At 45.9% G+C, this 17,829-nt stretch overlaps 1 protein-coding gene across 2 annotated transcripts in view; it reads right to left on the bottom strand.

Moving 5' to 3' along the window:
• The window catches only part of LOC119383634 (DNA damage-regulated autophagy modulator protein 1), a 92,172-nt gene that overhangs the window by 21,936 nt on the left and 52,407 nt on the right, over positions 1 to 17,829 (bottom strand). The gene's annotated exons all lie outside the window — the stretch shown is intronic.

Raw genomic sequence — 17,829 nt, 5'->3', positions numbered from 1 at the left:
CTTTCGGAAGGTGGCGGGGCAGGAACAATAGATCGACTGAGAAGAAAAATAAGATGACTTTCACCTTCCGGTCGTTTTAGGTGTGTGCGCAAGGGACCCTGTGAGTTTTATATACGATGTAGAGTCGTTTGATTTCTTGTTTCTTGATCATTTGTATTTTGTATACTATGTTCTGATTGTATCACCCCCTTAGGCATGGCCGAATGGGCCTGCAAGCTATTTCAAATAAAGAGTTAAATTAGTCTGGTTTAAGTGAGGCCTCCCCTCCTACGATCAAAACCACGCTTAGTGACGTTCTGAATGGAACATTCCTACCTATTAAAAAAAAAAACAACGCTCGAAATTTCAGACTCCGCTCGTCTGGAGCAATAAGTATATAATTCTGGATGACTCGCGAGCAAGATTAATTTCCTGTTTTCCAATTTCAAAGTTATAGCCGTTCAATTGGACCCGCAACAATAAAGAATACCTCTCTTTCAAAGTTTCTTAGTTAAATAAAGCTAACAAAATGTCACCGATTAACATTTAGTTTCCAGCATCACTGCTCCGGGAAACGTAATATTTTGAGTAGGAACGACGACCTTTTACTCAATTATATGTGTAGTATTTACGTTGGCCACAGAAAAGTACTTACACTTACAACGGAAACCTCGTAGCGCGACTCTTGCACAGGTGATTGGCAGGTGCGAGCATTTTTTGGGGGTGGAGCCTGTGTTTGTTCTTCGGACGTAGCCGACTATAGATACTCTTGTTTGACAAATTGGCTCGACGGCACCGTCTGTCATGCACTGCGCACGTCACTTGTCTATCTTCTGTATAGCTGAGCAGCTGGCGAGACACATGCCTTTGTAGCAGAACGCGGACGTACACGCGTAGAAAGACCGATCTGAGAGTTTCATAGAAAGTGCAGAGGGCTAACCTATACCAGTTTAGCTTGTTTAATATGTCTTGTGCGTGATGTGCGCCGGGTCTTCCTCACGGGGGAGCTCTGCAATGGATGCAGAAATGAATGGATGCGAAAATGAAATGAAGAGATGACGTGCTTCTCCCAAACGTCTGCCGTTTGTTTGTCCTTGCCTTTCCTAGGGTAAAGATTGGAAGTAAACAATTCTTTGAATGCAAAGATCGAGCGGTCCTTCGTCGTTGTTATCGTCAGAAGACGTGCGTAGCCAGAACACTGCGCATTGAAAATGACGCGTGAGAGGTCGGACTGAGTAGAAGAATGGGGCAGACTCTTTACTTATCTAACTGATGTACCAAATGTGGCGGTTTAGGCACCTTACACCACATGCTCTGGGAGAGCCCTCCAATGTGTGGCACAGGTACAGCATCGGCCAGCAAGTGGGGGCTCCGCTCTGAAGAGTCCGGGCATACAAGCACAACTTAGGGCTTTCCAGAGGGCCCAGGATGCGGCGGAAGGTCTCGGCCTGACTGTCCCGTCGTAGGAGCGACCCGCCGTGTGCTTAGGTCATAGGTCGGCAAAAAATGTGGAGCTCACTCAGACTCACTCATGCAATATATCTCGCCCTTATGGCTCACTCGGACTCAGACTCGCAAAAATTTTCCTCGATCGGACTCGCTCGGACTCAGAGACTCACTGTAATCAATGAAAATTCACAGCGTACATGTAAAATTAAAGTGAGCTGCAAGTCGTCATAACTCATCGAACCTTTAGTATAAACGCGCCCGATCTCACGTCATTGATGATGTACTGCGCAGAATTCACGGAAGATTCACGGTTTACCGATGAACCTCCGCAGCTTCGCCCACTCATCATCATTCACTCCGTGGATATGCTGTGATTTTTTTCTCAACCGGACTAACTCGGACTCCGACTCACAAAAACATTACTCACTCGGACTCACTCCGACTCAGACTCACGTCTCGATCTGAGTCTGAGTGAGTGGACTCATGAGTGAGTTTGCCGACCTTTAGCTAGAGCACACGCCTCTGGACTTTTACTAATAAAGGGTTTTCCACACCGAACCAAACCACGACGAAGCCTCTGCTTCAGCTGTTTGATTGCGCAAGATTGTCGGAATCTCGAAGGCTAGCTACTTCAAAGATCACAGTTGGCCTTTCTCCCGTATGGACAACACTTACCGTGCGCGCGCATACATTTTTTCCTTGTCCGAGGCAAAGAGCGCATTGTATATCGCGTGCCTTAATTTACCCCGTGACCATGGAGACTACACGTCGGCGCCGGAAAACGCGTCTACCGAGACGCGTGCCGCGTTGAGTGGTTTAAGGCCGCGGCGGCCTATATTTTTCCGCGATTCCAGCGAAGCAACGCGCACACCCGTTTCGTAACAGTACAGCCCGAGATGCTTAGAAGGAAACCAATAAACGTACTCGTCGCGACGACGGCGCTTCATCGTCATCGATGTCGCGGGGAACCGATTTCTCTCCGAGAGGACGCGGAAAAACTCGAACGACGTTTTCTGAAAGAATCTCGATATTGTATTTCTTGTCGGCCGCGATAGAGGAAAATAAAAGTGGTGTGGCTCGCCCCGATCGGTGCGTCTTGTTCTCATAGTTATTTGTTGTTTGTGATTCGTGTGACACGAGGAAACAGGCGCGCGGTAGCCAACGCATCCGCACCTCGAGGACTTTTCCACTTCTTTGTTGGCTTTTTTTTTTTTGTTGTTATTCGTGTTGCGCGCAATGATGCGCAAATAGCACCTTTGTTAGGCTCGACCTTCGGCGATATACGTTGGCCGCCGTGCCAAGCGCTCGCTTCCTCATGATCCTCCTGGTCGCGCGCTAAATGACTTCGAACTAGCTGGTTCGGTGATGAGCGACATAGAAGGTCGTCTCGAATAAGCAGGCAAGCGTAGTGAATGTATCGCACAGGACAGGAGAGACAGTGGTGACGTCAGCAGCTGTATACACTGCTATCGAATTTGGTCTTGGAGGAAACACAACCGGCATAATCATGTAGGAGTGTCATACTTCAATTTCTCGTGTTCCCGAAGCGTGTTATTCTGCGTGCACACTTCCAAATGCAAGTTATTAGACACTAGTGATCTTTCAAGGGCCGTTAAAGAAACATCCGTTAAGTGCGACGTTCACTAAAATGAAATATCAAAACGAAGGAATCAACGCTGGAAAAGAACGGCGTGTCGCTCTGATTTCAAAGGGCAACGCCTTTGCTACCTATACAATTACGCAAACGTCATTGCGCAGTCAGCTGCCAAGGTCATTCGTGACCTCCGGTAGCTGGGGTGTCTACTCAGTTGAAACACCACTCCTACGCTGCATCCGTCTCGCTTTGCAATGGCATGCGTGGCGCGCAGACGTCAACAAATACAACGCTTGAATATGAGCGCTCTGGTTGCGCAATATTACGCTGCGTCTATAGAGAAGCCTACGTGCCTGAATATGGGGTGAACAACTCAGGATTAGCACAACAGAGGCGCAGCTAGAAATTGTTTTTTAACTGCGCAGTTGTTCAAGCTTTTCGTTTCGCCCGTTCGCGTCACCAGAAAACTATCATCATCATCACCGGCCTCTACCTTATATGGCATCTTGCGTCGCCTAGCACCGAGCCATGCTAATTATGGTCAATTAAGACGCTACTAATTATACATTCGTGATCTAGGTCATGTCAAATTTGGACCATGTTAATTAAGACCCCGCTAATTAGAACGCCGCTGACTAAGACTTTGCTAATAATCTATGTCGGCAACAAGTTCCGCTGTTAGTCCAGCCTTGCACCAGTAGTGCAAGCTGCACACATTTTTTTAGGGTTGATGTGGTGGGGGTCTAACCAGCCTTTATGTATGTTTCTACGTGTATGTATAGACATACAGAATGTGAATATTACGAAGGGAGAGGGCGTTGATCCTCGAACCATCTCTCTGGCTACGTCACTAGCGCAATACCGATCATACTTGCCAGCGCCTAGCTTAAAGTGAGCCAAGAATGTTTTTTTTTTTTTGTAGTATAGTTTTGTAGGCAGAGCGCAAAGCGCAATACAATTGTGTCGTACGACGAGCAAATGCCCGCATGAGCAAATTGAAACGAAAGAGATATGTTTGTGTCTCTGGAAACGTCAAGTAAACAGAATTTCAAGCACAAATGCGCTTGTGCTCAAAGAAAATAATGAATTGATATCCCTAATTGTCAATAACGTGCGAGCACTCTGGAACCGAATTCAGAAACATCTTCTCTCGTGAGTGCCGTTTGCTGTAAGCTGACTAAGTGCCGTGATCATATACCCGGCGTCACAATTTACTCGTATTTATTCTTACAGAAAAGTTCTCACTACAGAAAGACCTTCCCCACATATTTTTTTCAGTTTAAAATGGGCTGATATCTACAATAAGAGCTATTACGTTACAGTTGTTTGCAATATCAAATTTCTGCAAATCCTTACAGTAGAATATCTTACAAGCGATGCGACAAGTCGGTGGCAAACATCACTTTCAAACGAGAAGCTTGACCATATATTCGGCCCTTGGACCGTAGAAGAAAAAAAATACAGTACATGATCCTTTAATAGTAACAATACAGTAATTAGAATTTGGAATCCAAATTTGCAATATATAAACTTTTTCAAACTCTCTGTGCGTGAGTGCCTTAAATCTACAACTATCTTGAATGTCAAAAAAACCAAAGCTGTATGCTTTGAGCGGAGGCGATGATAGTGACGCCGGGCGAGCAGATATCTCAGCTCTAGCCTATTTCTCATATTGGACACCGCGAAAAGCGCAGCGCAAGTTGCGTCGCTGCCAGGAGATGCAATATGTGTCTCGGCGCTACTGTCACGCTTACTGTAGCTATGACGACACCCTAAACCCAGTCCTATACAGCTTAATGAAGCCCATGTTTCCGATAACCACTACGTAGTAGCTCATTCCGTCTCATTCGAAAGATGAGGCAGAGGCACCCTAAGGAAATTCGTCTATACTTGTCTAGCAACACTGTCGCTCTCCATATATAGAGGACGCCGTCCATTATGAACGAAAGATAGGGAATTTTTTTTTCTAGGGGCTCGTTTCTTTGTTCGACACAACTAAATGAATTCCGCAGACAATTAGGCCGGGGAAAGCGTATGGGACGTTAATGCAATCTTAACTGTACTGTAGTAATTCTGACGTAAATTGAAATAAATTAAAGTCGACGGAAAAAAAATCACCCGTTACCGTCCGTTATGGTAGTTTTACTAACCTCTGTCATCTGTATTACACCTATACTTTAAACCGACACGACATGACAAAGCTGACGCGGGGTGCCCGAATGAGCCCACAGGAGCCTTCCCACTCACCTGCAGCTGCGACATTGAAAAGAAAGGGGCACCTCGAAAGAGGAAGTGAGACGGCTGGGAGCTCCTCGCGTGCGGAGTGCGCGGCTTTTAGAATTGTTATATATGGGCATTCACGGCCCGTCGTCCACCGTGCGCAGCGCGTCGTTGTCAACTTCCCTCTGTCGCGACGCGTATGTATACAAGCGTGGCGCGACCTCCTCGCTTATATCCTTATAATGCATTGGCAACGACTCGACGTGGACAAAGCTCGCAGTCACTTCATGGGCCTGCGTCCACGACACCGCCTGGGCACGTAGGCACGTCAGATGTCGTGAAGCGCAACCCTGTACTGAAGGCGTTTCCTTCTTCGGTACAAGTTACCTAAGCATCTTCCAGTACGTTTTCAGTGGAAGTTTAACAGAATTCACATCGACGATGCGTGACTTCCAAACCACTACTCTACTGCTGACCCGAAGGTCGCGGTATCGAATCCCGGCCGCGGCGGCCGCATTTTCGATGGAGACTAAAATGCTTGCGGCCCGTGTACTTAGATTTAGGTGCACGTGAAAGAACTCCAAGTCTTCGAAATTTCCGGAGCCCTCCACTACGGCTTGCCTCACAATCATATCGCGGTGGCGAAAAACCCGAAGAAAAAAAAAGATTTACAAACGATGTTCACGCTACTCATGAAAAGGTTGACAAAACTTTGGTTGTATACAGAACACATCAGCGCAGTGACGATTAACGTAATTATGGATGAACGATTATTGATAAGAAGGAAGAATAGCAAGCAAGAGAAGGAGTTTTTCAAATATTTCAAGAGAAGGAGTTTAGACAGTTCAGTAATTGATGACTATATTGTACACTATATCGCGGCTGCAGAATCAGCGTTTTATGGCGCAGATAACGCCTAGTTGTTTATCTTCTGAGTGTCTTTAGAAGTGCCCAGCCTCCGTAATGGTGCAATGGCTACGCTGAGAACTACAGCTTAGGTTCACTTCCCGTGCTCTCAAGCTTAGTAGCTCCACAACGACGTCTTCTGTGCATATCACCATTGGTGAATTCATTCATTCATTCATTCATTCATTCATTCATTCATTCATTCATTCATTCATTCATTCATTCACAGCATAGAGTAATGAAGAAATCCAAGTGCCGTCTACCACTGTCTGTCAACCTCAAGCCATGTCGTATAACAGAAAAGCGCAGATCGACATAGACATCCTTGTCAATGTAGAAATAGGTTACTATAAGTCACCTTACATCTCTAACAATGGTATACAAATCATTTCTATATATTACGCTGTCCTTCTCTGATATTATATAGATGGCTACACTTGTAATTGTGCTTGAACTATACGTATTTGCTCGTTCATAGTGAAAGCTGTTACAGTCTAGTTCTCATCCTAGTACTGATACTGCTGGGCGATGTTGTTATCAATATCGTGAAATTGCCAACAGAATTTCGCGCAATGCACCAACCTGCGCGCCTGTGAGGCTTTATCGTAGCAACTGTGTTGCGACTAATTTCAGACGAATTATTTACGAAGTCACCGCAGGCAAGGACTTGTATCTTTCGATCATCCTTACAGAACCTGCAAAAATAACTGGGCTTCCATATCTCGCTACATGACACAATCGAATCGTAGTTCTGGGCGTACGGCTCTTTTCCAATTGCATTACGCTGCGATACTAGCAACTCGCAGCGGTCGTTATTGTACGCATACTATTCACTTTCACTGCAGAATTCATTCAAACGGCTATGCCTAAGTTGAATCTGACCGGTTTTGAATAATTTAGTTCTTTATGCCTATTTTTGCGGCTGACAGCCGGGAATCTTAAGATGCCTCACTTGGCCCGTATAATATCAATAAGCAGTTAGCGTACATCTGCCTTGTAACACATATGTAACGTTCGCTGGTAGTAAAAGCCGAACTCGCTGGCCATTCTTCTGACAATTAATGTGTTGTGCGTTTTCACCCTAAGACCACCCTTAAAGCCCTGTGCGAGGGAATGGCTGTGGTAGGGGCGGTGATAGAGGCGATTTGTTGCACAATATTGCTCCACAAACACGAATAGACCATTTACACGATTTACATGTTAGGTTTCACATGTTCAAAGAAGCTACAGAGTGATCAAGGCACATCACTGAAAAGGCACATTACAAGAGGGTAATAAGATCGCTGACTACAAGGCGAAACAGTCGACGGCAAACTAAGAACTTCATATGTTGGGACCACGATATCATGGATGATCCCATGCAGCGAACTGACGCAACACTTACGAAATGTTAAATGCATCAACAGAGCTCTCGAAAGGTTCTTCGTCGCTTCTTTGTATCCATGAGCAATCGTATAGTAAACATCATACGCACAAAACCCTTCAATACACAAGACGAACATCCAGAAGTAAAACCGCACCTAGAAATATTGCCTTCGTGTCCTCGTACAAGTTGCAACGAACAAGGAAGACCCTCAACTAAAATGTGGCAGACGACAAGACATTCTTTAGACTTTGTTGAAAAACTACCTGCCATCTGTCACTTGGTGGACGTAATTTTCCTCGATTTGACATACCATGTTTTACAGCTTTCCGGGTATTCACTTTATGTTTACGCGGCAATGCCTGTGATTTAAAAAAAAATTCAACCAGCTCAGCTTCGCGGACACCGATGAAACAGCAACGCTGGTGGCGTTGCCTTTGTCAGGCTATAACGCACTTCTATGCTTTGCAAGCCTTTCAGATATTTTGTATCACTGCTCTTTATTAAACACTCTTTGTTAAGCCTTGAGGTTGCAGTATATAGCTACCACCTTTTATAACCTCAAAGTATCACGTGACAGTGGTGCGACAGTGGTAACGCGCATGCCATCTGTTGGGCTAACTGTTGCCTTCTTCCTTTTTAGTGGAAGTTGTGTGTAGTGGGATTTACCGAATTTCTGTGGCACCTAGGCGTTTATCATGAAGATAGTTTGCCGATAGGCCGCACAGATTGCCGTGGCATATACCCGTTTGTTGGGCTAACTGTTGCCTTCATTTTTGGTGGACCAGCGGTGAGTAGTGGGATTTACCCAATGTCCGTGGCGCATATACCCTTTTATGATGCCCACAAGCGTTACCACGGATCGCGGACATGAAAGCCTCGACCAATAACCACTTCGCTGTTAACAAAGAAAGGTCAACAACCTTTTTTTTAACTTTAGGGCAGTTTTATGTGCTTGGAAAAACGTGGCTAGTTTTCATTCAACAGATTAAGTCGTCAAGATCGAGATATGTAAAGCAAAGTCAATTACAGCGGTCAACTACGGTTCTCCAGAAGACATTGCTTCAGTTGTGATCCATGGCAAGAAAGTCATATGCGATGTACAATATAATTGCTTTGAACCCGTCTCTTCCTACAGCTTTAAATGTGCAGAGTGTATTGGTTATCAATGTTTATCTCTTGTACCATGTCTATGTCCCCCTCTCCCCCCCCCCCCCCACACACACACACAAAAATGGCTAGGCCACAATCTAAAAAAATATTTCAATTTTTCTTTGTTGAGTCAAGTGTACATTTAATATCATAGCTCTCGTTAAAAATCTGACATCCAGTAATTCACAAATCACAAGTCACACAACCACACTCTGACGACCCCGTCTTGTGCGAAAAGCTAGGCGTCTGCAACTAAATGCAGTTAATAAGCAATAGCAATATTTATTTAGCGTCAATGATTGTCAATTTGGGGACGGTCGCGCAGTCTTGTTCGGACCAATTATATTATGGGAAACTTACAGGAAGAAATATCATTTTTATGCTACACACCCTCACGAACTGGTCACAAAGTTTGTGTAATTGTGAAATAAACTTAATCACCGGCGAGTGTGGCACCTCTTTTTTTTCTTAGGGTGTGTGAGTTCCTTACTATAACTGTTTCCTATGAGTGTCATTGATGAAACTGCTGTGCCGCTGCACGATATCCAATATCCAATTCGTCATATGTTTTTTTTTTCCCCTGAGATGCGTATTGACGACGCTTGACTTTTTTGAGCGACTGTTGTCGGGAGATTCACGGATACGATATCGACACACTCGTACGAGAATATCAAAATCGTTCTGACGCCTGTTATAAACGAACGCGTCTCGCTTGTGAGTTGCGAACAGTATAAACAACACGCATCGGCGCATCCGCTAGCGCTTTCTCGACGCTATGCGCTGGATAATACATGCATCCTCGCTGCAGTTAACTTCAGCCACTTACAAAGCATCCGACTGGCTCGTTACAGAACTGTGCTCTCGTGGAGCGTCAACCCTGTCTTACATGAATGTGAGGTGCCTAATAGCCACTGTCGTATTCGGGTAAACGCGGCTTCTGCCGCGACATCGGAACTTAAGCGTTGTCTACCCATCTTCGAAACAAGGTCGACAAGCTGTTTACATACGTATGTAGTTAGTGCAGCGTGTTATTGACTTATTCATAGGAGAGATGCTTACATACGGGAGGTACGTAGTATGTCGGAGCGAACGAGACAAAAAAGTTTCAACGAATACCAAGAGAGAGTGGCAAATGTCGACCTGTGGGGTTGTTACGTTGGGCTCCATCAAAGTGGGTAATAAAATTGAAGGAAAATAAGAGGACGGGAGATAAAAAGCAAGGGGGTTAACTGGACGAAAATTTCAGGCTTGTTACCTTGCTTCGGAATGAATCGTAATTTGGCTTAGAATTCCCCTTTTTTTTTCCTACATAAATTGATGCTCGTGCTAGAGGTGATAAGCAGCAATGACTCACTGATCAAACGCTGTGCCTTTCACCACAGTGCACAAGTCAGGTTAGAACCAACAAGAATGTAACGAAACAGAACCGACAGAGGAGAAAGATGTGAATTGTAGGTCTGCGCTGTCATGTCATCCTACGCATGGCGTATTTCAGTGAAATTTCATAGATGCGCATCCAACAGGCCCAATAACTTACCTACGAATTTGCCTGCACATAAATGCAAAGCTCCATAATCTGACTGCCATGTTATGATTATGCTGTCATCACATTGCGCAGCGTATAGACGTGATCATTCTGTAACTGATGTATAGTTGTCTATCATTCTAAATAATGTTTTATACTCGCCTACGACGCTTACAAATACTGAGGCTTGCAAAAAAGAAAGAAAGAAAGCAAGCGCTTGCGACACCACCCCCGCCGTTGATAAACAAATACAGCCTTATAAACCAAATCGTGCAGTGCGCTGAAAAGCTTACAGAGAGCTGCGAGGGGATCACTATCGATTACTGCAAGCGTTGAGAATCAAAACAAGTTCGTTGAACCTATTCGGAGTAATCGAGTCACGTTTCACCCGGGACAGAAAGAAGTATACGACACGAAAAAATGAAGGGACTAGTCGATAGGATGCAATTGGTCCAGATAACGCATCGAAAGGCTGGAATACTCCGGCAAGCGAGCACAATATCGGAGACTGGAGGCAGCAAACGGCTGTATAGGTGAACCTATTATGCATACCATGCGATACCAGCGACGATGGGATTGCCCTCGGTGCGACGCCAACCGAACCGTGTGCCTCGGGGCGCCATGCATAAGCGAGTTAAAGGAGCCACTCAGAGCTGACTTTAAACGGCCCTCTGAGGCGTACAAGACGGAGGCGTGTCACTGATCTGTGGCGTAACGTTTGCGTCATAGCCCCGAGGTTTCTAGGTGAACCTATGCACAGAGTACTCTTCTCCTGCGCCACGAAAACCTTGGCCATGTTGACCGTCCGCCAAGAAGGGAAAACCAGAATTGTTTTGCAATAAAAGAAAAGAAAAAGCCCTCTCGGGTGGCCAGAAGGGATGCTTGCGCAAACACGGTAGCATTTTAGCGCCGCGCTCTGCAGTTACGTTAATTGGAAACATCTTAGAGTGTCAAAAAACAAAGAAAGAAAAGGACGTGGCAGAAAACAAAGTTAAACACGGGACCAGGGGCAAGCGCTGTACTTTAAACTGCTATTCTATGTCTAACGTCCTTTCGTGCTCTGTCTTTGAGCTCTCAGATTAATCACGCAACAACTAGGCTCTCGTAAAATTACACTAATCGGGTATTTATTAGTACGTGATACTTACAGTACAGGCCGCAAGATAAAAGGAAAGCCAAAGCAAGGAGTCGCACAGACACGTGGGCCTGAAGCTTTTGCTTCGTTGCGCGCCAAATCACCATTTGTCCGCTTACATTTAAGTATTTCTCAGTCACTGCAACAGTACTAATTACCTAAACTTTAATTACTACCGTGCTGATATGAGTCAGAGGGGAAGAGATCTAAGAGGTCATGGCCACCTGTTCGTCTCTCTATTCTCATCATTTGCTGAACTTGATTGGTCGTCATGGAAACACCTAGGCTACCGTGCGGCAAGAACAAAAGCTATAGGCGGGGATTGATGGCCAATTTATCGCTTGCTGCGAAGTATGAGAGGGGCGTGCGAAGGTGACACCCATGCATTGTATTTAAGCACCTGTCAAAGCTCGATCACAGTAGTCGCCTCGGTGGGAAGGTGACGCGGCGTGTCAACGAACCACCGCGAATGTCCTTGGTCGCGATGTTCTTTCTTGTTTTAGTTTTTATTGCTGTTGTCAGGTGAAAGTGAAAGGAGGGTTTGACGTCAATGATGGACATCGACAACTTCACTTCGCAGAGCGTGTGACCCGCTACCAACAAAATAAACAGGGTTTTAAGATGAAAATGGAGTAACAACTAGTTTATACTTCCCGGACATGAAAAAAATATGTGTGTGCAGCTCTCTCCGGGGTATACGCACAGTTACTGCGACGACGTAAGCATCTATGTGGAAAATCTGCGGAATTCTTTACAATCCGAAAAAAAAAAAAATTCTGGGATTCTAATGCATTGCGAATGGTAGCCAGCCGGCTGGGAGCGCAGCTTCTTTTCTCCACCGACTATATTCTCCTACCAAGAACTCATATATATATATATATATATATATATATATATATATATATATATATATATATATATATATATATATATATATATATATATATATATATATATATATATGGAGTGCGTTTCGCTAAAGCTAATCTTTCGGCAACTGTTATTCCTGTGCTGCTAAAGGACGGTTCGCATTTCTCTATTTCATCGTTAACACCCTATTTATTTCTTGCTTACCGTCACTTTTACCAACGACACACTAAGAGACCAAAGCTTGAAAGGCGAACCAACGTTAAAGACAAGTGAAATTAATTGTTATTTTGAAGAATATCCGCGTTTTCATGGATACTGATTTACAGATTTACGTGCAAAGCAAAACCTACATCGTGGCGATTGAGAACGGAATGCTACAGGAAATCATTCGAACCCGCCCAGGCCTTGTTTTTCCCTCACCGACGTCTGAGTCGGTAAAAGTGCTATCACGTTTCGCGGCCGCCGGAAATATGGCCTTCGAGAGCCGTGGATCGGCCTCGTGATCAGCAGCGGAACGCAGTTGTCATTGAGCCACCCAAGCAGGGGGCCTAGATTGTGGCATAAACAAGGGAAAGGAAACTTTAAAGCGCGCGCATTAATCCAAGCGGCGGCGTTGCTGCTGACGGCGGTTGAGGTATCGCTGGACACGTTGCTTGGTACACTTAGTCGGTGAGCACTTCACCTGATCACCACAAGTCACCTCACATGATGTATCTGCACGCGCCGCCCATACAGGTCCATCATTTCAATCTGTCACCGAAATGCGTACAAAATGTGCTTGTCACACTGACTTGCCAACAGCGTCCGAGCTCCCCCTGTTAATACTCCCCCTGTTCTAACAGACGCCACTGAAGAAACTATCTCTTTCTCGTGCTATCCGGAAACCTTTCTTTCACAACAGAAGAGCGTATATAGGATGAGATCAAGTGGTGTACGTCGCCTGTTACATTGCACTCACAGAGACGTATAGAAACAGAGCAGCCCACTAAAAGCGTACATGTGCTTTTTCATTGCACAGAATCCTTTGACACTCTGTCACTGTCGTAGTTACAGCGTGCACACACAATCGCTCGCAACTGCGAAGGCTCGCTGTGATCGCAGACTGTATTCGGACAAAACCACAATGCAATGATGACCTCACCTGTTATCGCAGCTGTGGGTGACAAAGTTACAGTTTTGCTAAGCACAATAGACATGCAAAAACGGTGGTATGAACTCTGCAGAACTGATGTTTGTTATAATATAAATATTATCCGAGATGCTGTCATAGAGACTGATTATGAACGCGTGTCTTTATCTTTTTTTGTTGTTCTACTTCCTTCCTGTTTTTCCTACATGCCCTCGTGACCCAGTCAGGGCAGCAACTGTTATGGTCATCCTCCATGCTTTCCTTTTTTGCTACCTCCCACTCGTCGCTACTGTTTTAAAAACCGACCGGGCTAAGCGACCGATTACAAGGCATCTAGTGGACAGACAAACATGTTCCCCAATGACGGCACCTTCCGCCCTATTCTTTCTTTCTTTTCATCCCTTAATCCTTTTCTCCCAGAGTAGGATAGTAAACCGGACGCGCGTCTGGTTATCCGCCCTGCCGTTCCTTCCTTTCATCCTCCTCATCCTCTCCCTCCATCGTCACTCTCCATTCTTCTTAGAGAGTGAGAGTAAGAAAGACTGTGCCTACGGTGCCTGTACTGATATATTAACGCGAGAGCGTTAAATAGCCTGTTTCGCAGAAATTCCGGTGTCGGTGTCCGCGGCGGTGGTGTCTTTGGTTGTGAGCGAAAAATCAGCGTTGTCCGTGGGCGAAAATTCGAGGTAGATGCAAATAAAGATAGGAGCCGGATGGCGTCCGCATTTTGGCTTTCCTTGCGGCACTGTTTAGGTCTCCACCGAGAAGGGAAGGCAGGCTAGCGATTGAGAGGGCGATACGAACACGGTCCGATTACGCTATCGCGTTGTGCTACAGAGGCACTAGCTTCTGGCTTGTCGAACTTTTCGCCTAACATGGAACTCGCAATTTTTTCTTAAATGTTGAGTCTGCCCACAGGACATCTCCGATTTCCCCATTTAATGGCATCGCGATAAGCGCCATACGTGAACTTGGAGTCAAGTTTAATAGGGAAAATGTGTATCACAAATATTCTTAACCAATACGTACACAATGACCGCCTAGGCCTATCATCCAACGGAAGACGGCAATATACACTAGTGAACTAGAGAAAGACGATAATCATTATAGCCTCCCCAAAATACGCGCTTCCTCCACAAAACACAGTGTTCCTAACGTCAGACGCACAACCATTCGGCGATGCTTTAAAAAAAAAGGAAACGACCACATGGGCGTGTTCTAGCAGAAGCCGCTTTAAACACTGTTCTGATCGACCTCAACTTCACGGAGTCGCGACGGTGTTGGGAGTTTCCTGCAATTATAATACCCGGCAGAAAAGAGGAGCAGAACGGTTGCTCACGCCTCGAAAGTATGAGTGTGACTACGAGTCATATTTGTGTTTGTCTCGCTCTTTTGTGTAATGTTGGTTCTGGTTCTTAGAAGCGTGCATACGTAGACTTGGCCCCGCCGCCGGCAAGAAACGATAAATAAGAAAGCACCGCTCTGGCTCTGCATAGCCCGACGACAAGTCACACAAATAGTGCATGTGGCGCTCGTTGCTGGCGTATCAAGACGATAATGTATCGCAGAAAAAAAAGACAGTTTCGCGATAGCAAGGTTTAGCATTACGCCTGGTCTCTTCCGACGGCCTTTTATCTACACGCGGGTGCGATATCTTAACGTGAGGGAGCGTGCAAGGCAAGTCCAGCTGTGCACAGAAGGAACAGTGCTTTGACAACTGCCAGGGTTCTCAAAACGCTTGCTTACCGAGAAGGAATGGCAGCAGTGTTGTGGAAGTAGCACAAGAATCATGAACGAGATGAGATCATTGGACGCAAACAAAATCTTGTACGATGAGGCAGACTGGAAATCGTCATCGTTAGTCATCGCCCAGTGGAATATTCGATAATGTTATCTCGGCGGTTGCCCAGTTGCGTTTTCCTCGACGCTGCCAGTTCAGCTGAGAGTAGTGTGCGCGCGCAGCAGCTCAGTAGGAATGCTAGGAACGTGCTCACATTCAATGGCTGAAGGCAAAACGCACCCCCTGACTCTGCCATCCAAGTGACTGAGTTTAGCATTTGGGGTGCGACGACGTCACTTCGTTGGTGCTACATCCAAATGCCCATTTCTTGCCTCTGGAGACTCAACACTCCACGCAACGAAACGCGCATGCGCGCGCCATTGAGCGGGACGGCACGAGAACGTCAGCGGCTACAACGGCCCCGAGGGAGTATTTTGTAGCTCGAGGCAACGCGTGGCGACGACTGGATGATCGGACGCTTTGCGTGCAGGTGCTCCTAGAAGGCCATCGTAGAAAATCGCTCATCAGCCCACAAGGCATTAAAGGCACTTTTGTGCTTCTTGAGGAGAAAGCGCTAGTGCGGGCGCACCCGACCCGTTGTGCAATCCCACACGCGTCAACGAATTCACCGCTCATTTCCTTCTTTCCTTCCCTCCTCCTTTCTCCTATCTTGTCTCTCACCTTTCCCATCAGCGTATACGGTTGCCAATCAGACGCATTTCTGATATCTGAGTATCTGTGTAATTGCTATATCGATAAGAACAAGAAAACGTATCCTCTTTTACGTACGAATGAAAAAGCAGGACACGTCGCTGTACGTCCACAGCGAAGTTTCTTAAGTTCATGGTAATATCGGCTTCCTGCAATCACAGCTACCACCCTCGCTGCCCACTTACAGCTATAGTTATAAGAATTATATAAACGAGATTCTTGTGGTTTCATTTAGAGACGACTTTAAGATTACGCTGTTGACAATGGCGACCATTTTGTTTAAAACTTACTGGTGGGCGCGCTTATTTTAAACTACACTATGCTACGTACGCGGTCGCCAACTAGCTATTAAAACACTGTCCGTATCTCTCGAAGTGCATTGTTAAAAGGAAAATATGCTGACAGCTGCACCAAAACATCTGTTGACCATTTATGACGTGTTTAGATATCGCTCCTTAGCATCGTTATCATGAAGTTCTGCTCCATATCTATTCAAGTCTTCTACAATAATCCATATTCCCCTTCACCCAAAGGGATGAGATCGCGATTCCTATCAGCTTGCTGTCAATCAACCCCTTCGTACGAGGGCGGCCTCCTTCTCTTCAGATATGAAACTTCATGAGGTGAGAGTGCGAATAGGCCAGCTTCACGTCATCACTGGCCATGACCACTGGCTAATTCACTCGGCGGCTGCAACATTCCACGATTTCATTGATACCACCGGAGGCGTAATCCACCAAGATCTTTCGTAAGTGCGTTTCGATATGTGGCTTCAGCCTTCGTTATGACGGTCTTATGCCCAGCGTAAAAACTGAATGGAATATTCTCTTACGAATACTTCTAGCGTAGGAGATTCTTTGTGAGCATCGGCCCACTTTCTAGCTTCCCGAACTACAATACTTCTAGTGAAGGCAATGTGTGTACCCTTTAGCGCTCTCCTACAAGCAAGAACAGCCGTGTTTCAAGGTGATGCGCGCACTGCTAATCTGCACTTGAGCTGTGTGTGTGTGTGTGTGTGTGTGCGTGTGTGTGCGTGTGTGTGTGTGTGTGTGTGTGTGTGTGTGTGCGTGTGTGCGTGTGTGTGTGTGTGTGTGTGTGTGTGTGTGTGTGTGTGTGTGTGTGTGTGTGTGTGTGTGTGTGTGTGTGTGTGTGTGTGTGTGTGTGTGTGTGTGTGTGTGTGTGTGTGTGTGTGACCCATAAGCTTCTGCGAATTAGCTTGGTGGCTTCAAGGGGCGCAGAACAGTGTTCCTGTCTATACGCCGTGAACGCGCTGCTTTCCAAGCAGACATCACCACAAGGATGTGGAAGACTGTCCTCAAAAATATAATCTGAGCACGTCTCTGGTTCGGTTGCAAGACACGTGAGAGCAATTTGAGCAGTGTTCGATTCGAATTGCGTGGCTGCCTCCTGTCAGCACAAGCCCTTTGTTCAAGTCACTGCCACCCTCAACGAAACATCGCGCACGCGATGGCAACGCAACTTGTCAATCTGCGAGCCGCCGGCGGTGTACTGCAGCGTTGTTAGAGTTTGAGAAGACCCTATACCCGTCCTTCCCACAGCCTTCATTAAGTGAGCTAGACATTGAGGCGGGCTTGTCGCACTTTTTACCTAGGATGATAGAATCTTTCTCCGAGGTTGTTTTCTGGACTACTGCATATTGATATCTGGAGGCAACTGCAATAAACGTCGGGCCAAGCTAAGCGGGTGCGGCAAACAAATTTTGATCCTTCATTGCTTAAGGTGAGATTCTTAGGAACAGTACACAAATTTCGCCAATCCGCTAGCTTATGCCCTCGCTCTGATCTCTTAAAGGAGAGAGTTACGTGTCACGGGACTCCGGGCAGTCGGATTACGTAGGTGATGCCGTAGACGACCACGCACAATCATCCGAACATAGGCTTGAGTCTTGCTCCGTAATTGATTTTGGGCATCGTATGACGAGGCCAATAATGAATGTAGTTGCGAGCTCCCTTTCATTTTCTGCTTTCGGGATACATATATGAACGCCGGTCGTAA

Source organism: Rhipicephalus sanguineus, chromosome 2 (genome assembly GCF_013339695.2).
Source record: "Rhipicephalus sanguineus isolate Rsan-2018 chromosome 2, BIME_Rsan_1.4, whole genome shotgun sequence".
Classification (NCBI taxonomy): Eukaryota; Metazoa; Arthropoda; class Arachnida; order Ixodida; family Ixodidae; genus Rhipicephalus; species Rhipicephalus sanguineus.
Note: the sequence above shows the minus strand (reverse complement) of the source record. Positions and strands in the feature narration are given on the sequence as shown.